This window comes from Panthera pardus, unplaced genomic scaffold (genome assembly GCF_024362965.1).
Source record: "Panthera pardus isolate Hobbes unplaced genomic scaffold, ASM2436296v1 HiC_scaffold_25, whole genome shotgun sequence".
Taxonomy (NCBI): domain Eukaryota; kingdom Metazoa; phylum Chordata; class Mammalia; order Carnivora; family Felidae; genus Panthera; species Panthera pardus.
This window is the reverse complement of record NW_026526821.1, coordinates 87,722,495-87,744,659: the sequence shown is the minus strand read 5'-3', so window position 1 is coordinate 87,744,659 and position 22,165 is coordinate 87,722,495. Positions and strand designations below refer to the sequence as shown.

At 41.4% G+C, this 22,165-nt stretch overlaps 1 long non-coding RNA gene across 1 annotated transcript in view; it reads right to left on the bottom strand.

Annotated features, from left to right (window-relative positions):
* The window catches only part of LOC109262747 (uncharacterized), a 165,397-nt gene that overhangs the window by 110,123 nt on the left and 33,109 nt on the right, over nt 1-22,165 (bottom strand). Inside the window, exon 2 of the long non-coding RNA XR_002077896.2 lies at nt 2,064-2,134. This is a non-coding gene — a long non-coding RNA (uncharacterized LOC109262747). The remainder of the gene's footprint in view (nt 1-2,063; nt 2,135-22,165) is intronic.

Sequence of the window (22,165 nt, the reverse complement as noted above, 5' to 3'; positions counted from 1 at the left end):
TGCCCTTGGCAGCAGCCAGGGTGGAAGACCAGGCCGTCCATAGCCCCAAGAGAAAAGACAGTGCCACGGGCTAGTTCCACGCATCCTCAAAATGGCATTAGCTCAACTGGGGGAGATTGGAAGCAGGGAGGACACACCGATTCCCTTCCCTGAGGCTGATGTTCACGATCAGTTTGGAGTTACATCTGTCACTTGAAGCATTAAAGTGCCTTCCAAAGTCAATCAGGATCACTTACCTTTCCCACCTACCATTTTGGACAACTTAGGTCAACAAGGGGAGTCTAGTATCTGCTGGCTTGGCTGTCCTGCCAGGGGAGCACAGAGGAGCAGGACTCCTTGCTGTGGCCAGGACACTGCCCTGACCCCACCCCTGCCCACCCCAACTTGAAGCTAATCTCCTTCATTCTGCGCTAGGACTCCCATGCCACTCACCACACTTCCCACGTGAAAGTACACAGTTCTCAGGTCCAGTTTATGGGGTTTTGCCCCTTGTTTTCAAAAGCAATTTCTCTCTTTATCCCAAATGTCACTTCCACTGCCCAGTTCAGGCCTGCACAACTTCTGATCAGAGCTCTCACAGTCCCCCCACTCCCCCGCCCGGCTGAGGTCGGCCTGCTTTCCCCCACCCCCCAACTCCTCCCTCCCACCAGTACAGCTGCTCAGGAGAACCATCCACCTACTATGTGTTTGGGACCACAGGAACTGGAGGCAAGGACAGGTCTGTCTTCCGGTGCAGAAGATGGATGTGAACCATCTAGTGCAGCAGAATTATCTGCAGTGCAGGGCATGCCCCCAGGGGCAGTCTGGGTCCCAGAGTCATAGAGCACATCTGGGAGACTGCATTTATGGAGTACTGGAAGAGGACTAGAGCTCTGCTAGAAAACAGTGGTGTTCTCAGTAGTAAACAGCCTGTGCAAAGGCTCAGAGGCTGGTTATCAAGGTCTTCTGTGCCCTGATCACACTTACTTATTGTGCTGGTCAAGCTCTTATGTCTGTATGTGACAAAAAGACCACCTCAGACTGACTTAGACAACAAAAGGAATGTGTTGACTTTTAACCCAAACTCAACAGATTGAGTCAGAGAAGCTCGACCCAGCAGCTTAATGGACATTACCAGAGTTTCGGTTTCTCTCTGTGTCTTTCTTCTAATATTACCTTCGTAAGGTGACCCTCCAGCACCTTCCAAATCTCCCTTTCTATGTAACAGTGACAGGCCTCCCGATGCCACCCTTCTCTATGCCAAAAACATACACACCTTCCCTTCCCTTCCCTTCCCTTCCCTTCCCTTCCCTTCCCTTCCCTTCCCTTCCCTCCCCTTCCCTTCCCTTCCCTTTTTCCCTTCCCTTCCCTTCCTTTCCCTTCCCTTCCCTTCCCTTTCTTGCTGGGGCTTTACTCACTCAGAATTACAAATCTTTCCTTGAAGCTCATTGGCTAGGACTTGGTCAAATCTCCATCTCTGAACCAATCAGTGAGATCCAGAGAATATGATTCTCTCATCGGCTCAGGCCAAGTCATTGCTCCACCCACTCTTGACTGTATAGGTGAAGCGTGGGCACAAAGAATCTGGTAGCCAGGAGTACCAAGATGGACACAGGGCTGGAGAAGGCACCTGTCCTATGCATGACTGTAGGCTGAGAGGGTCATCTGGGGTTTGCTTCAAACCAAGTAACAAGTCTTGAAAAGGGAGACTGGGAGAAAATGGTGGGCCCCCAACTTCTCCCTACTTTCCTTTCTCCTGATTTATCTATTCCATATTAGTTAAGCTGGAAAGAGAGCGTTAGCTCTCAGCAGTGCAATTTTCATCCCTATATCATCCCTATATGGAACAATCATGTGTGTGGGGGTGGGTGGAGGAGAGAGGGAAAGTGGGAGAGGGGGAGAAAGAGAGGAGAGGGAAGCAGAGCTAAAGGGAGAGAGGACTGTAGGTATATAGTCTCCAAATCTTCATTGCTGGTGTCATCTTTCTTTGGAATACAGGGAAGTGTGGGGATTGAAAACCCTTACTTCCAAATACGAAACAGTCATAGCCAAGAAAAAAAGTACACAGAAAATGTGATGCTGACCTTGAACCCAATGAATGTAGCTCTCTCTGGGAGGCTGAGGCACCTTCTGTGGTTCCATGGCCAATGTGCACCTGGAAAGGAATGGGGCTGTGACTTTGGGGACCTGTTTTGCCCGGGGCAAGGCCAGCCCTTCTCCCCCAAGGAAGCTACAGCCCCAGCCTCTGGCATTTCCTGGGACAGCCCGAGGTGGGTGGGATAGTCTGCAAGGGTCTCAAGCCTTCAGTTCCACAAATCATCCTGTTTTAATGCAAATGGCAATTGCCAAGAGTACAGCATGTTTTCCTGTGTCAGCAGCTCAGTGACTAATGTCCCAAGATAAATGGCTTTGCTTTGCCTTGTTTAGAGTGATTCTGTAATCTTTCCCTCCTTTCTGCTGAGGGGACTCCCCAGATCCTTCCCAAGTGCACTCCAAGGCTGAGGAAGCCTGGGCATCAGGGCCACCAGCTGTGTTGGGGTCATTCCATGTGCAGTGAGAGGCAGGAGCAGGTGAGAACCTGGGCTGAACAAGTCTGGAGCGGACTGGCCATCAGTCCTCAGCAAATGACTGGGGAAGAGCTGAGAACAAGCTCTACATTCCGGCCAGTGTGGAGCTCGGGTTGGAGGGAGGATCCAGAGCACCCAGGACTACGGGGGAGAAATTTGGGTCCTGGGATAGAGACAGAGAAGAATGGGCAAGTAGGACAAGGGAGAGGTCCAATGCCATCTTGTGCCATGTGGGTATTCCTAAACAGCCAGAGATGGGGAGCGGTTATTTTTATTTGTTTACTTTTTGACCAGTGAAGATTTAGGGTTTGGGGAATCTTGGTCCTAGCACCTACTGTCTGTGGCATCTTGGGTGGTATTGTTCTCATTTTACAGATGAGGAAATGGAGGCTTACAGTAGCTAAGCAATTTGCCCAAAGTTCCACATGTAGCTCATGGCAGCCTTCAAACCTAAACCAGGACAGTCTAGCTTCAAAGTCAATAGTGTTGAATGAAGCAGCAATTGGGAGAATAGATCTCCCCAGGTACCTGGTGACTTCTGACCACCCACCTGAAACCCCAGCTCCTCACCCTTCCAGAAATGCATCCTTGCTTAACCATAGTGCAAATGTTGTCGTTTTTATTTCCACCCTTCTGCCTTCTGAACACATTTCCCAGTCCCCTTGTGGATGGTGGACCATGTGATGTGCATGACTTTCAGGCCAGAGCATTTCACTGTCAGTGTCAAGCCCTCCAGAGCTCTCCCTTTGTCACAGCAGCAGGCACTATTCTGAATTGCTGCTCCATCAGCCTGGGTCCCACATAAGGACATCACGGACAGGACCCCAACCAACTCACAGTGGACAATGGAACATGAGTGAGAAATTAGTCTTTACTGCTCCAAACCACTGGGATTTGAGGTGTGTTACTGCAATTAAACTTATCCCCTCCGGACTGATAGTCTCCCCTGTCTGGGAGGAGGGAGCAGATGAATTCTTGTAGATGTACACAGCCGTGTTCAGCAGAGAGGAAAGACAGGAAACCCATTTCCATCAGCCACACCATCCTGTTTCAGAGAGGCCAAGTGGGACAGAGAGAAATGAGCATCGGGGGGAAGCAAGGATTCCAAGAGCCCCGAGCCAGAGAGCTTTCAGACTGCAGGGTCACCTGGCCTCTCTGAGGTCAGGACGGCAGGGTCAGGGAAGTCTATTTCACACAACCCAGATCCAGATGGCTGGAGCCCGGAGCTGTCTAGGCCTCATGCAAGAGAAGGAGCTGAGGTGCCCCTGCACCAAGCATTACCAGGACCTCTCAAAGTAGTGGATGGGAACAGATTCAGTTGGGCATCTTTGAAGACAGGTCCAGGGCACTGGTGTCCAGTTACCTGAGTGCAGACTCCCTTCTCCAGGCAAACCTTGTGGGCGGTTGACAGGGTCCTTGGTGGGTATGAGCCCTGGAACACAGACTGCTGCAGCAGGGACGGGGCTGCAACACAGGGGAAGCAGTCTCCTGGAAGTGGGTCTGAGCCCAGTGGAGAGTGTGGGCACTAACCCTTCCCTTGGGTTGTCTTCCCCTCCTTTGGCATAAGTTTGCCCATCTCCCATTTCTGAAAGACAGCTGCAGGGGAAGCAGGTAGACTATAAATTAGCCCCTTTGGATCTGCTGGTTCTGAAGCTGCATTTGAATTGGGAGAGACCCTGGAAGCTGATGCTTACAGGGGACACCTGTAGAAGAGGGAGGGGACGGTGTAGACTTTCCCATAAGTGGCAGCTGCCTGATTGGTGTGATAGAGGGGTGCTTCAGGCCATAAGTGACCTCCAAATATCTTCCCACCACTTCCCTCTTTCCCTGTGGTCAGGGCTAGCCTTTACTCACTCTTTACCTGACATCTCTTGCCTCCCAGTTCCTCAAAACTACCTCCCCGCCTCCCAAATATGCCTGAAAGATCTCATCAGCCTTCTTTCACAATGTGCTGAGTTCTTTCCAGAAGACCTTGGAAAGGCTCTGCTGCTTTCTGGAGAGGTGGTGAATAGTGGAGCCCCTCTCCCCCAGCCACGACTGGCAATCTGGAAACTGCCTTGGAAGCAAACACTGATAATACAACTGCCTCTTATTGTATCCTCAGCAGAAATGTGCACAGTCAACAGCCCAGCCTTTGAGATGAGATGAATCTGGGTTTCATTCCTAACTCTGCCATGTGCCAGATGTGTGAACTCGAGCCAGGGCTTCAATTCTGTCAGCCTCAGTGTCTTCATCTGTGAAATGGTGATAACATTAGTCCCCACACTATGATAGCACTCATACAAGGGTACAACAGGCTGAAAGAAGACACAGCCCTTAGCACAGGGTCTGTCTGACATGAAGCATGTATATGTGCTTAATAAATGATATTTAGGATTAGTGTGCTCTCCTGGGTGGGCAAGAAGCAGAGAGGCTCTTACAAGTCTCAACAAGAAAGCAGTGAGTTTGCCCGACTCAAAAAGGCAGGAAGAGGGCTGGGGAACCATGCAAGGGGCCCAGGCAACAATACCCTAGAAGCATGATCAGCAGCAGCAGCACCCAAATATTCAGCACCCTGATGCCAGAGCCCACAGACACAGAGGAGGCTCCAGACCCCGGAAGTTCCCCCAACCAGCAGGTCTAGAGCCAGCCCAGCACTACCTCAGGCAAATGTCTGAACCCATTTGTTCAGTGTCCAGAACAGTTCAGAAACCATCTCTGGGAAAAAGCTCCTCCTTAGCCTTACCCCTATCCACCTGTGTTACAGCGATTTTGTTTCTGCTATTGCATTGTTGTGTTGCCTTTTTTGACCTTCAAACTGCTTGTGGGTATTTCGGAAGAAGCCCATGTTGGGCTTGCTATCCAGGCCAGTGAGATTGGGAGCAGGGGCAGTAAGGATGGCCAGGTCCCATTCAAGAGCTCAGAGAGAACTGAAAAGGCACAGGAGAAACCAAAAAGATGTGGCTTTAGGGATGCTTGAAGAGGATACGGCACCTCCTTCCTCAATCTCCCCAGAGGGGAATTTTACCCAAAAGTGTTCCAACATACATCAGTCATTCAGCTGCAGTCTAATTTATGTATAAATAATTAATAAGGGACTCTCAGGTCAAGAGGCCAACCTCCCACCTCCATCTCAACATATAGAAATGTCAGATATGTTTGTTAATTTAATATATATGTATATAACCATGTTGTAGAGAATAAAGAAAGGAAGATATTCACAGGCATATAATGGAGAAGGAAAGCAAAGTGATAAGCAGAAACTGAAGGGCAGCTAAGAGTTGGAACAGAGATGAGTCACTGGTGATAGGGACACTGTGCCAGGACAGGTTCCTGTGTGAAGCCAGGGAGCCATGAGCTTACAGCTGGCCCACCAGGCAAGTCTGGATTGACTCTGCCCACGTCAGGCAGGCGTCTGGACACACGCAGTTTATCTCAGGCCAGAAATAGACATGCAGCCCAAGAAAGAAACTAAGCCATGTCCCTGTGTAGATATAAAGTTCAGAACTATTCCATCTACATGGAAAAACATGTAGACAAAGTTGTTCATATGATACCTTGTCCACAACTCCAAACCCCATGGAGCTGGAGCTAAGGCAACCACAAAATCACCCTGTAGGGAAGGGCATTTGACAGAACACCGCCGTGAGAGATGAACTCTGAGAGTTCAACAAGATTATCCATCGATAGGATAGAAGTGGAATGTGTAACTGACAAGCATGGACAGAAAAAAATGAACAAAAAAAAACTGATTCAACAGAAAGTAGGAATGGAGGGGAAGTAAAGAAGCAAAGTAAAGCCTGGTAAATAGGAACAAAAATGATATTGCAGAAGTAATTTCAAATATATTGATACTCATGATAAATGAATTTGAATGGGTGAAACCTTTATTAAAAGACAAAATTTTGGGGCACCTGGGTGGCTCAGTTGGGTGAGCATCAGACTTCAGCTCAGGTCATGATCTTGTGGTTTGTGGGCTCGAACCCCACATCAGGCTCTGTGCTGACAGCTCGGAGCCTGGAACCTGCTTCAGATTCTATGTCTCCATCTCTGCCCCTCCTTCCTCTCTCTCTCTCTCTCTCTCTCTCAAAAAATGAATAAACATTTATTAAATATTAAAATATTAAATATTAAAAGACAAAATTTTGTAATGCTTTTCCCTTTAATTCATATATATGCTACTTATGAGATAAATATCTAGAATTAAGACAGAGGGTTGTCAATAAAGATGTGCAACAGCACACACACACATACACACACACACACACACACACACACACACACACACACACAAATGCTAACCAAAAGGGGACTGGTGAAATATTAATTAGTAGAAGAAAACCTTGCATGGAAATGACAACCATTTCCTAGTCTTAAAAAGAAGTATCCATTAAAATGGTATAATAATAATGCCTTCCATACAACTAACAATACAAACTCAAAACATGTAATTGGCAGTATTGAAAGGAGAAGGTAACAAATCCATAGTCAGAATGCATCACTCTCAGAAATGAATAGATCATGCAGTCAAAAATTGCTCCCATTATAAAATATTTGAATATAAGTATTTGAACAATAAAATTATAGATTTGCTGTAATAGAGCCATACAGTACTTTGCATCCAATAAGTAGAAAACACATATCATTCAAGCATACATGGGTCATTTGAAATACTTGATCTGAACTGCATGTTAAAGCTGGTCTCATCTAATCGCAAACACTCAAAATGAAACAGACCACATGTTCTGCCACACAATAAAAACCCCAAATAAATCATCAAAAGAGGACACCCCCAAAGCCCATATATTTGGAAACAAACAAGCAAAACAATCCCACTGCCAAATAATGTATAAGTTAAAGAGGAAATCATTAAACAAATTTTGAACATGTTAGAACTAAAACCAAGGAAGATTGAAAATAAGACTGAGGATTCACCGCAAGAAGCTGAGAATAGAATAATGGAGCAAATGAAGAAGAGGAAGAAGGAGAAGGAGAAGGAGGAGGAGGAGGAGGAGGAGGAGGAGGAGGAGGAGGGGGGGGGGAGGAGGAGAAGGAGGAGAAGGAGAAGAAGGAGGAGGAGGAGAAGGAGGAGGGGGAGGGGGAGAAGGAGAAGGAAAAAAGGAATAATAAAGATGAAAGCCAAAAACAATAAAATAAAAATAAATAACAAAAATAGAAAGGAACAATGAAATAAAAAGTGGTTGTTTGGGAGAAAGAAAACCCTCTAATATGGCTGAGAAAAAACATAATATGTTATACTAATATTATTATATTATTATAATACAACCAACCAACACTAACTATTGATATAGTAGTGTTATTTGGGGGGGGGGGGGGCTTCTGGTAACTGCTTCTGTGTTAATCATGCCTTTCTATTTTTTATATTTCATGATACTTTGATAGCTGAGGCTCTGCAGTCCCAGAGACACTGCCCCTCCCAGGGGGAGCCAGGTCCTAGAGATAGGAAGACTCACCTATAAGCACCTTTCAGGAGCAAACCAACAATCCTGAGCCCATACTCAACCATGTCCTTTAACCACCCCAGGGCCAACCACAACAATTAGGCACAGCCTTTTTGCCCCAGATTCTGCTGAAACTATTCAAACTAACCACTCCAAAGCCTGCTTACTCTGCCCATTCCTTCTTATAGAAACCACAGTGAAGTTTCTTGCCCATGCTTTCCTCTCACGCTCTCGGCCTCCTGACTGACCCTGGTGCTTCCCCACATGGCCCTGTGTGGTGTGGCATGCCCCTTCCTCTTGGGAACGTGAGTCACAAATTATCCTTTCAATGCTAGTCATGTCCTGATCTGTGCCCCTCCATACCAGAATAACAACAAAGCCTACACTTTAAAACAACTTCCCCATCGCTATTCCAGAAGGAGAAAGAGGAGAAGACGCATCAGGTGAGAAATGTGAGAGATGAACATTATCTTTAATCTTATAGGTAGAAGGTCCCACGGATGACCAAACACTATTTATGAGAGAGGAACCACGTTTAAATATTGCCTGGTGAAGTTTTAGGATGTCGGAGATGAAATTTAAAATCTTTTAAGTATTTGAGGGGAAAAAGTTTATGTGTCAGGGTAAAGAGGATTGAATCGGAATCAATCTTCTCCTTTACAGCCCTAAATACACAAAGAAATATGATAATCGTATAATATCTACAAAGCTCCAAGGGGTTTTGAAAAGACCACATTCAAGACAAGAAAGCTACGATTCATTTGTGAGGTCAAGTAAAAGACAGTTTTCAAACATTTAAGCATTCAGAGGTATACTACACACCCAAACATGCAGAACAATTTGCTCCAAGTAATGTTCCAGCTAAGCAAGAAACAAATAGGAAAATTAGCAGAACTCAAGGTTATGAAAACTCAACATTAGCATTGTTGATGTCCAAATGAAATGTCCAAAACATCCAAACTAATGACTGAAAGAGAAGGTACATAAATGTCCAAAATATTTACTGCAAGAGAAAGTATACATACATGTAAGAAATAAATTCATAATACCAATCTTAATTTTGTGTATCAAGAAAAAGGGGAGGGAGAAGTAGGGAGGAAATTTTAAAAGCATGAAACCATCATATACAGGGGAAATAAATATATTTTTTCTTTTGAGGTTGGTAAAGCAATAGTACATACATGGGGTGTGTGTGTGCATGCACGTGTCTGAAGGAACCAGGAGGAGGCTAGAAATGAAAAGTGTAACTTTCAAGAAACTTGCAAAGCAAACCTGAGAAAATGGCAAAAGGAAAAAGGAAAACAAGGAAGCATAAAGAGGAGAAAGTATTATCATATGAGACATGTGATTAAAAACCTTGACTCCAGAGCCTCAGGACTAAAATAACACTGAGAACTCCATTCTGGGGGTGCCCTCCTCTCTCATGGCTGGGTCTACTTTCTCTTCTCCCATTTGCAGTAATCCACTCCCTCTGGTTTCCAGTCTACCTATAGGAAGATGGCCACGGAGCAGGCAGCAACCAAGTGTGTATCCCCTTAGACCCAAAGAGCAACAAAGTTGAGTGAAAATCCTTATCCCATTCCCACTACCCAGGGAGGATTCTGATGGGCCCAGGGTGCATCAGATGCCTATCTCTGGAGCAAACAAGTGTGGCCAGGGACAGAGTCTTATAGAACTCCCCCAAAAGTGGACCACCTTCCAGGAAAAGGATGGACAATCTACTAGGTGCCTATTACCCAAGGAAAAGCAAAAAGAAAGCAATATTCATATCAGACAATGCAGAATTCACACCAAAAAAAGCACCTCACTACCTTAAAGGGGGAAAAGGGTTATCCTATATTGGTAAATTGTAGAAACAAAGGAGAATGTAAGAACCATGAATCTGTGTGCACTGAATATTGCATTAAACATACAAAGTCAAAAAGGTTAAAAATTAAGGAGTAACTGAACAAAACCACAGTGATAATGGAAGGATTAATATACCTTACCATTTCTGAGAGACGAAGTAGACAGAAATTTCATGAGAATACAGGAGAGTTCAAGCCTATTATTAAAATTTTGATTTAATAGATCTATATCAAAATGTGTTCTCTAGAAACAGAAAATATGTATTCATTTTAAATGGCCAAAGAATAGTTACAAATTCAATCATATGTTAGGCCACAAAGAAAATCTCATTAAAAATATCAAAAGTAGAAATAGTACTATGCACAAATTCAAACCACAATGCAACAAAAGTAGAAGTTAATAACAAAAGAGAAACAAAGAAACAAAATGAAGCCACTCTGGAGAGTAGGGAAACTTGTCTTAATAGCCAGAGAGTCAAAGAGAAAATCAAAACCACAATTAATGATTGTTTATGAAACAATGAGGAGCTGTAGCAAAGAGAAAACACAAAGCTCTAAAGAATAGAATAGCTCTTTATATAGTTTTGTTTTTCTCATTAAACAGAAGAAATCAAATGAAACAAGCCTTCAAGTCAAAAGCTTACAAGTAAAAAGCAAAAAAGTGAAGCTATGAAAAGCTAAAGAAGAACTTGAAGATAATAAGAAGGTGATAATTTAAAAATAATAAAAACTATAGATCTGAGAAATTTAAGAGCTGGATCTTTGAAAAGACCGTAATTAAGATAACAATAGTGACTCTTGATGGGGCATTCAACTAATGGCCAAGTATTGTGCTAACCACTTTAACATTCACACATTCATTTCAGGATGGCCCCATGTGATAGGAAGTACAGATATCTCCATTTCAAAGTCCAAAAAACTGAGGTCTTGGGAGTTAAATGTTGTGTCCCAGATCTGTCCATGCCCAGAGCCAATGCTCTTAGTCATTGCACAATTCTTCTAGTGGGACAAATCAAGGAGAAGACAAGGAGACTCACAATGCAATGGAGAAGAAAGGCATACAACCACTACAGAAGAGAATTTAAAATTAGGGGAAAATACTACACACAACCTGATACTATGGTAACTGTTTTTTCTCTCCCCTCTTTTTTTTTTTTTTTATTGACAAGTTTATTTGACACAGTTGGGATCATATGCCTCCAGCAGTTGGGTCTCCTTTCTTTTTCTCTTTCTATGTAGAAATAATTTCAAACTTAAAGGTTGCAAGAACAGTACAGAGAACTCTTTCCCATAAACCATTTCAGAATAATTTGCCCATGGGATGCTCCTGCACCCCCCAATACTTGAGTGCGTATTTCCTTAAAGTAAGGGCATGCTCCCACATCATCTCAATCTCATTGAAACCTGGACAACAATATGGATTCACTTCTACCATCCAATCTACAGACCCCATTCAAGTTTTACCAACTGTCTCCACAATCTCCATAAATACAGGTTCAGCCCAGAATCACATGTTGCATTTAGTTGTTACTTCTCTTCAATCTGGAATGATATCTCAGTCTTTTCTTTACTCTTGTTAAAAAGGAAACAATATGCCCAATACGGAGTCATTTGCACACAGCCACACAGCCACCCCCCCCACCCCCCACCCCCACCCCCGCCATGACACCAAACTGAGACTTACAGTGTCACCTTACTCTGGGGAATGTGACATTTTAACAGTCAATGTGAAATTGCCTGATCAGCACTAGTGAGGCCATCTGCAGGACAAAGACCATATCATCCCTCTACCCACCACCCCAATCCCACCTCCAAAAATAGATGTCCTGGCCTGGAACAGCCCTTCCTTCTCTTTTGCCAATAACTTCTTTGCCTTGCCCTCCTGATTATAAAATCCTTCCATTTTGTACATCTCCTCAGAGCATTTCTCTACTTGCTAGACGACATGCTACTCAATCCATGAATCACTTAATAAAGCCAATTAGCTCTTCAAATTTACTCATTGAATTCTTATTCTTTGACACTTCTTAACCTTGATACATTTGAAGATGCAGGCCAGCTATTTTGCTGAATGGCCCTCAGCTTGGATTTGTTTGGTATTTCCTCATGTTACATATTTTGAACAAGAACATCATACGCTATGGGTCACATGATTTCAATTTGACCTTGATTACTGAATTAAGGGAGTGTCTTCTACTGTTAAGTGACTCTTTTTCCAAAGCCCTTTGTAATCAATAATTACTTTATGGGAAAGTTTTCTGAGACTATGTAAGTAGTTTCTCAACTACCCTTGTAATATCCACTGATGTTTCTTGGCTGAAATCACTTATTACTACTATGAAGGTTGCCAAATGGTGATTTTCAAATTCCATCATCCCTTCTATGTGAGTTGACATTCTACTTTTAAGGAAAGGTTTTTCTCTCCTCTCCACTCATATATTTACTTGTTTATTTCATCATTGTGGACTCCCAGATTCCTATTTCATTTAATTGTAAAAATCTGTTACTATTCTCTTGTAGTTTGTCAAATTATCCCAGATTTGGCCAGTAGTGCCCCTTCAATCTGATCTCTACGTCCTCTTGACCTGTACTCATTATTCTTTGAGCGCTTTTTTACTTTCTGGAACAACAGGATGTTCTAGGCTCATCTTGTACTCTTTCTTCCCCAGTCCTGGAATCCTCCACTTCTTTAAAAGTCCTCAGTGGAGAAAGGTGCTTTAAAAACACAGATCTGGACAGTAGGTGAGTTCACTGCTATTAAGGTTTCTCAGAGCACAGAGGTGAAAAATACCCATCCGTATCTATCTGTCAATCATCTATCTATCTATCTATCTATCTATCTATCTATCTATCTACTTACCTATCATCATCCGTTTGTGGTAGGCAGCCCCAGGATTGCCCCTAAATAATCCTCACCTCCTGGTATTCAAATTCTTAGTAATCCTCTTCTCTCTAAAGTGAGGTGGACAGTGACTCACTTCTAACAGAATATGACAAAAGTTCCAGTTCCAGTTTAGGTTTATGTCACATTCCAGCTCAGGTTACAAGAAGACTGTGACTTCTCTCTGTCTTACCCACTCGGAAGGAAGTCAGCTGCCAGGCTGTGAGCTGCCCGATGGAGAGGTCCACATAGCAAGGGACTGAGGGCACTTCCAGCCAACAGCCAGCGAGGAAGTGCCCCTGCCAACAACCACATGAGTGAGACTGGAAGCGGGTCCTTCTCTAATAGAGCCTTCAGGCGAGACTACAACCCTAGCTGACAGTTTGATGGCAGTCTTGTGAGTCCTTGAGTCAGAGGCACTCAGCTGAGTTACTCCTAGATTCCTGATGCACAGAAATTATGAGATAATCAATATCTCTTATTTTTTAAGGCACTAAGTTTGGGGTTACTTTATTACACAGCAATAGAAAACTAAGTACACACACACACACACACACACACACACACACACACACACGACATGCATTTATTGCTAGATCTCTGCTTTATATTAAAAACCATGAGTTCACCCAGACCTCTAATTCCAATTCAACACCATAGGATCCACTCTACTTCTCGTCTTTTCCATAACTGTAACACACTTCTCAGAGAGTGAGGATTTGGCTCTCATTATTCTTAATATGCTTACTTATTGGATTGCACCCCCGCCATGACAAGTTTCCTCTCCCTGCTGCCACCACCCCATGCAGGCTTCCTCCTCAGCCTGCTCGAAGCCTCACACCCCAAGTTAGAGCCATGGGCACTACCCACCCTGTGTGGACCCCTACCTTGTCCAGGCCCACCCAGTGACTCCTGGCATTTAAGAAGGGAGGAATGGAAAAGAGCAAGGAGGCTGGGAAGAAGGCAGTTTAGAATACCAGCACTGATTCCAAAAACATAGAAAAAGGACACCAAAATAAGCTTGAAACAAATTAAGAAACCCTTAGAGATGTACCCATCAAACGGTGTTAGGCCCAGAAGTATTTCAGACTCTCAGGAAATAGATCATTACTGCACTATATAAACTCTTCCAAGACCAGAGAACAATATAGGAACTACTTCAAGTCATTTTACAAATCTTGCAAAAACTCTGATATCAAACCTGAATAAAGAGGTAAAAACTTGACATAAGTCAATAAACTGAATTCAGCAATACATTTCAAGAGTAATGCATGACCAAGCAGATTTAACTGCAGGAATGCAGTGGTGGGTCAAAATTAGGAAATCTTTTCACTTTAAATGAGTAGCTATAAGGACGTAGAGAGAGATCACAGCTGACATCAAATGGAGTTTTTAAAAATTTGGTCTTTTCCAAGACATATTAGGTAGAGCTTTTTTGGTTGCAAGTGAAGAATCCAAGTCAAGTTTATTCACATAGGGCTATCTCATGGAAGTCAATAAATCAGAACTAAAAAAGAGTAAATGTTGGAAAGGAAAAAGCAAAACTTTTTCAATTCTTTTCATTGAGAATAAATACTCTAAAAGCAATAACTTCCCATAAATCAACAATATCCAGCTTGAAAAGCCAATAGGGAAAAATTCCATTTACAATATCAACAAAGGTATCTAAAGTACCATGCAATCTAAATGGGATTGTTTTTAAAATTTGACAAAACAATTCTAAAATTGAGGTAAAAGACTTAATGGAAGCCAGGAAAAGCTTGAGATGTTGCCTCCTAGACACTAAAAACTTAACATCTCTCAAGTGCTTACACCATACTTAGCACTGAGCTAAGAGTTTCACATGCATTGTGGATCTCTGCTCCTTCTAAAAACTCAGTGAGGCACAATTACGTGCTCCTGTAAGATGTTAACAAAGTTTGCCATTGCTACAGAAGTACTAAATGTCAGGAGTCTGTACTTGAACCCTGGACTCATTACTTCAGAGCTTAAAGTGTAACCACTATGCTAATTAAATATATTACAAAGCTAGAGAAATTAAAACAACCTGGTGCTGACAGAGAATTCAATTGAACAAATAAATTTTTAAAAACATGTATGCCTAAGGACGCCTGGGTGGCTCAGTCAGTTAAGCATCCGACTTTGGCTCAGGTCATGATCTCACGATTCATGGGCTTGAGCCCTGCATCAGGCTCTGCACTGACAGTTCAGACCGTGGAGATGCTTCAGATTCTATGTCTCCCTCCCTCTCTGCTCCACTGCATCTTTCTCTCTCTGTCTCTGTCTCTCTCAACAATAAAAACATTAAAAAATTTTTAATATGTATACCTATATTATTCCCATCTAAGAATCAAATTACAGATTTACTTTTTCTTATACTTTATTTCTTCCATGTTTTATTATGATGAACAGTATAAGGAAGAATTTATTTTATCACTTTTTTCAAAAAAAGAGCTATTGGTTATATTTATCAATTCTACTCTTTTTCTTTGTGTAACTCATTGCTTTCTTTATTACTCTTTCCCTCCTTATTTCCTTTCATTTCTTTTTCTTTCTTTCTTTTTTTAGTTTCTTGCATTGAATGCTTAATTTTTTAGTGTAATAATGAAGCACTTCACGCATGTTTATTTTTCCAAATGAACTTTGCATTCTCTTTAAGTTGGGAAAACTTTCCATGAGATGTTTATCAGAATTTTATTAAAGGTATAAAATAATTTCTGGTACAATGACATTTTTATGTTTTGAATCTTCCCAACAAGGAGCATGTCCTTCCATTTATTCAAGACCTTTCTTCTGTCTTTCAGTAACATTATATAGTTTTATTTCTATGGGTTCTGCACAGTTTTCAATAGTTCATTCCAGGGAAATCTTTTTTGTTTTCTTAACTAGCTATTGCTATTTTATAAGAAAGCTTTTGACTTCATTAACTGAAGTAATTTTGTGACCGGTTCCCGTATGAACTCTCTTCTCCTGTTCCCTAGGGTGTTCAAGGTAGAAAAAAATTATTATATGCAAATTTTCATAATTTCATTTCCTATTTCTTAGTTTCTTCTTTCAGTTTCCTGAATAATCATATTAGCTAAAACTTCTAGAACAATATCAACTAATAATGGTTATGGTGAGATCTTTGTCTGGCTTACTAATGTAAATGCCTGTTTAATTTTTTAAATTACACTTTTTATTTTGAGGTAATTGTAGATTTACTTGCAGTTGTAAGTCAAAAAGAGACCTCATTTATCCTTTACCAGGCTTCCTTCAAGGTCATATTTTGCAAAACTGTTGTTACAACCAGAATACTAACATTGATTCAATTCATCCATCTTATTTAGATTTTCCCAGTTCTACTTGTATTGTGTGTGTGTGTGTGTGTGTGTGTGTGTGTGTGTTTAATTCTGTAGAATTTTATCATACATGTAAGTTCTTATATCTGCTTCCATAGTAAATAAATGTCAGTTCCACCATCACAGGGAACCTTTGTGTTGCTCTTTTATAGATGCTCCCGCTCCCACTCCCTAACCCCAACACCCCACTAGTCTGCTATCCATACTAATTTTGTCATTTCAGGAAAGCTATAAAATGGAATCATACACAACGCAACCTTTTGAGATTGGCTTTTTTTCACCTTAATTTCACCATAATTCTCTGGCAATTCATACAAGTCATTGCATGTAATGTATCGATAGTTGGTTCTGTTTATTGCTGAGTGGTATTCCATGGTATTATATACCACTGTTGCTTTAACCATTCACCTGTTGAAAAACATCTGGTTTGGTTCCAATTTGGGGCTGTGGTGAATAAAGAAGCCAATAATGTTGAACATCTTTTCAGGTGCTTGTCTGCCATCTTTATATTCTATGTGAAATACCTGTTCATGTCTTTTCTCCATTTTCCAACTGGACTTTTTTTTTTACTATTAAGTTTTGAGAGTTCTTTACATATTCTAGATACCAGTCATTTTCTCCCAATCTGTGGTTTATATTACCCCCTTCATATGAACCCTCACAGGGAAAAAGCTTTTAACTTTGATGAAGTCCTATTTATCTTTTTTGCATGTGTGCGTTGATCATAGTTTGATGTCAAATTTAAGAACTCTTTGCCTAGATTCAGACCCCAAGATTCTCTATTTTTTCTCTAAAAGTTTTATAGTTTTTTGTTTTACATTTAAGTTCATGATAAAGCATTGGACAAAATCCAATACCCACTCATGATAAAAACGCTCAGCAAATTAGGAATAGAAAAGAATTATGTCAACTTGATATAGAGTATCTATTAAAAAACCTACAGATAACATCAGACTTAATGATAAAAAACTGAATGCTTTTTCCTACAATCAGGAACAGGCAAGAATGTGTGCCGTCTTTTCTGTCTGCTTTTATTCAGCATAGTACTGGAAATCCTAGCCCCTGTAATAAGACAAGAAAAAGGAATAAAAGGAATATAGTTTAAAAATAAAACTATCAGGGGCACCTGGGTGGCTCAGTTGGTTGAGTGTCTGACTTTGGCTCAGGTCATGATCTCGTGGTTCATGAGTTTGAGCCCCACGTTGGGCTCTGTGCTGACAGCTAAGAGCCTGGAGCTTGCTTCAGATTTTGTGTCCCCCTCTCTCTCTGCCTCACCCCTGCTTGTGCTCTGTCTCTGTCTTTCAAAAATGAATAAACACAATAAATAAATAAATAAATAAATAAATAAATAAATAAATAAAACAATCCTTGGCACAAAAACAGACACTCAGATCAATGGAACAGAATAGAGAACCCAGAAATGGACCCACAAACCTATGGCCAACTAATCTTTGACAAAGCAGGAAAGAATATCCAATGGAATAAAGACAGTCTCTTCAGCAAGTGGTGCTGGGAAAACTGGACAGCAACATGCAGAAAAATGAACCTGGACCACTTTCTTACACCATACACAAAAATAAACTCAAAATGGATGAAAGACCTAAATGTAAGACAGGAAGCAATCAAAACTCTCGAGGAGAAAGCAGGCAAAAACCTCTTTGATCTTGGCTATAGAAACTTCTTACTCAACATGTCTCCAAAGGCAAGGGAAACAAAAGCAAAAATGAACTATTGGGACCTCATCAAAATAAAAAGCTTCTGCATAGCAAAGGAAACAATCAGCAAAACTAAACGGCAACCAATGGAAGGGAAGCAAGGATAGAATGGGAGAAGATATTTGCAAATAACATATCAGATAAAGGGTTAGTGTCTAAAATCTATAAAGAACTTATCAAACTCAACACCCAAAAAAATAAATAATCCAATGAAGAAATGGGCAACAGACATGAATAGACACTTCTCCAAAGACATCCAGATGGCAAACTGACACATGAAAAAATGTTCCACATCACTCATCATCAGGGAAATACAAATCAAAACTACAATGGGATACCACCTCACACCCGTCAGAATGGCTAACATTAACAACTCAGACAACAATAGATGTTGGTGAGGATGCGGAGAGAGAGGATCTCTTTTGCACTGCTGGTGGGAATGCAGCCACCCTAGAAAACAGTATGGAGGTTCCTCGAAAAATTAAAAATAGAACTACCCTACAACCCAGCAATTGCACTACTAGGCATTTATCCAAGGGATACAGGTGTGCTGTTTCAAAGGGATACATGCACCCCAATGTTTATAGCAGCACTATCAACAATAGCCTAAGTATGGAAAGAGCCCAAATGTCTATCGATGGATGAATGGCTAAAGAAGAGGTGGTATACAGACACACACACACACACACACACACACACACACACACACACACAATGGAATGTTACTCAGCAATCAAAAAGAATGAAATTTTGCCATTTGCAACTACGGAGGACTTCAACATAGATGAACATAAGGGAAGGGAAGCAAAAATAATATAAAAACAGGGAAGATGACAAAACAGAGGAGACTCAAATATGGAGAACAAACTGAGGGTTACAGGAGGGGTTGCAGGAGGGTGGATGGGCTAAATGGGTAAGGGGCATTAAGGAATCTACTCCTGAAATCATTGTTGCACTATATGATAACTAATTTGGATGTAAATGTAAAAAATAAAATTTAAATTTAAAAAAAAAGAAATAAAACTATCTTTGGGGCACCTGGATGGTTCAGTTGGTTAAGCATTAGACTTCAACTCATGTTCTCATGGTCCATGAGTTCAAGCCCTGCCTTGGGCTCTGTGCTGACAGCTCAGAGCCTGGAGCCTGCTTTGGATTCCGTGTCTCCCTCTTTCTCTACCCCTCCCCCACTCGCATTTTTTCTCTCTCTTCCTCTCTCTCTCTCTCAAAAATAAACATTAAAAAAATTTAAAGAAATAAAACTATCTTTGCAGATGACATGAATGTTTATATAGAAAATCACATGGAATCTATAAAAAAAACTGTAATATCTGAGTTTAGTAAGATTATAGGATACAGAGTTAACACAAATTAATTGCATGTCAATATACTAACAATGAACATATGGAAACTGAAATGTGAAACATGATACCACTTACAATAACCCCAAAGAAAATTAAATACTTAGATATACATATACCCATACATGTACAGGATCTACATGCTAAAATTTACAAAATGTGGACGACAGAAATCAAAGAAAATCTAAATAAATGTAAACATATACTATGTTTCTTGATTAGATGGCTCAACATAATAAGTATTTCAGCCCTATTAAAACTGATTTACAGATTTAATACAATTCCTGTCAAAATCCCAGCAAGATTTTTTTGTATATCTAGACAAGCTTATTCTGAAGTTTGTGTGGAAGGCAGGGGCCCTAGAATAGCTAAAACAATCTTGAGAAAGCAGAATGAAGTGTGAGAATCACTCACTCAGTTGTGGGCTAAACATCTTCAAGTAATTCTTAAAAAAAAAATGTGGATCACAGACTCTTACCCACAAAACTAAAAAAAAAAAAAAGGAAACACTGTTATCCTTTCTTTGGCAGTTAGTGTTGCAGGTGGTATGAAGTCATCCTGACTTGCAGGTAATCTAATTTTTTCACTTCTTGATTCCTATATAATACTTTTTCTTATTAAATATAATTATTTCCATGATATGTCCAGATGAGATCTCTTTTTATTATTTTGCCTAAAAATATAGTGAAACACTTCTGGACACATACTTGGATTCCCTTTTGACTTCTAAGAAGAAAAAAAATTGTTTTGACTGATCATTGCCTCTTCCAGTTATCCTGGTTTTCCTCCCACAGCAACACCTGTTAGTCTGTTCTTATCCTTGTACAAGTCAGGGATCTTAATTCCAAGCAACCCAAACTAACTCTGGCTGTGTTAGTAGTGAAAGAATTTATTAAACAGACATTGGGAATCTCACAAAAATATTTAAAAAAACAAACAAACAAAACAAAACAGCAACAACAAAAACAAGACCCAGGCTCAGAAAATGGGCAGCATAGAATGAGGCAGCAGAAATGAGAACGACAATCATGCTGCACCACAGAACATACCCAACAAGGACTCCAAGGTGCTACCACTAAACCCTGGAGCTGCTCACACCACTACCACTGTGGTACTGGACCCTGGACACTGCAGCTTGTGCTGAGGCTTCTGCTGTCCTGAACCCCAGTGCCACCAGTCTCCATGAAAATTCTCCTTAGTCCTTTCATCTTTGTGCTACAAGCTTCCTGTTCAAAGTCCCAGATGCATGTGCCTAACTGGCTGACACACAGGTCACATGCTCATACCTCAGCAATCTCCCCAAGAAAATGGAATTCTGGACTTTTCAGATTATATGTGTGAGACAGTTCTCCCACCAAGACACCTAGCGTGAGAAATTCTACAAGCATAGAAAGGAACTTCTGTTAGGATCTTGCTTCTTTGTCCTCTGTCTCTCATTCATTTTCATCTCTATATCCATTCATACCTTCTGGGACAACCTCTCAAATTTGTTTTCCACATCATGATTCCAATTTTCCATAGTGTCAATTCTGCTCCTCACCTCCTTTGGTGTGGATTTTTTTTTAAGTTTCTTTTCCATCCTTCCTTTGAACCTACAACTCCTGAGTAGATTGATTGCAAAAATAATTCCTCCAATAATTCCTGTCAATAATTCCTCCTAAACCTCCTTGTGCATGCATCCCCTCCCATTAAGAGGTACTATTTCCCTCCCCTTTAATCTGGGCTTGTCTTATAACCTGATTTAACCAATAGCATTGCAGCAGAAGGGATATTCTAGGACTTCCAATCCTCAGTCTTAATGTTTATTTATTTTTGAAAGAGAGAGAGACAGAGAGAGCATGAGCAGGGGAGGGGCGGAGAGAGAGGGAGACACAGAATCCCAAGCAGGCTCCAGGATCTGAGCCATCAGCACAGAGCCCGAGGCAAGGCTCCAACTCATGGACTGTGAGATCATGAGCCAAAGTCTTAAGCCGATGCTTAACCAACAGAACCACCCAGGTGCCCCTCCAATACTCAATCTTAAGAGGGTTGGCAGCTTCCATTTTCTCACTTTAGGGATCCTGCTGCCATATAAATAAACTCAAACCATATGCAAGGGGGTGGGGAGAGGTCCCACAATTCTCTAGCCACCAGGTGCCAGATATGAAAAGTGAAGTTATCTTGAACATTCCAGCTCCAGCCACTTCCCAACTAAATGCTACCACCTCATGGGGTAGACCCCACCCTAGAATTGATCAACTCACTCTGCTCTAATTCCTTCCCACAGAATGGTGAAAAACAAAATGGTGTGATTTAGGTCACTAGGTTTTAGCATAGTTCATTTGACACATTCTAACATCGTACCTAGTTCTCTTTAAGTATCACTTTAGCATCTTTTCATTTCTTCTTATTTCATCTTGGTCTTCTTTCTCCTTATGATTCTCTTTAGCTGTTCAGAGGCCACATTTTTTTTTCTTGCAACTTAGTGAGGATTCCAAGCAATTTTCTAAAATTGAATTCGTGTTAGTCTCTGCACATCTGAGTCATCAAGATAAAGTTTCCTTTCTCATTTCCACAGTTCATCTTTTTTTAATAGATCAAGTTGAGTGGTTTCCCTTTTTATTCATTTTCAAAACAAAAGAGATATATCAAGTTTCCATTGTAGCATCAAACAAAATGTATACATTTCCCATAGTGCCCCAGTGTTTAATTGGAATCAATTGAATCCCCTTCTCATATCTATAGGAGTAGGGCTTTTGAGGGCTCTGTATTTTATAGAGACCTCAGCCCAACTCCCAAGATCTGGTGCCCAGGCTTTCTTCTAATAAGCTACTGCCGTGCTTTGATAGAGATTTGCCCCACCCCTTACTTTGTGGCTTCCTAGAACTTTGAAACTATGATTCCCAGCATGCTTTGCTCCCTGGTCTAGGTCACCCTATATCGCTGTGCTGTTTTACAGCAGTTTGTGTCTCCAAATGAATGTAGAAATGTTAGTAGGAAGGCACTCACCCAGTACTGGGACAGTTTCATAGTTGTTTAATTAGTTTGGTATCAGAG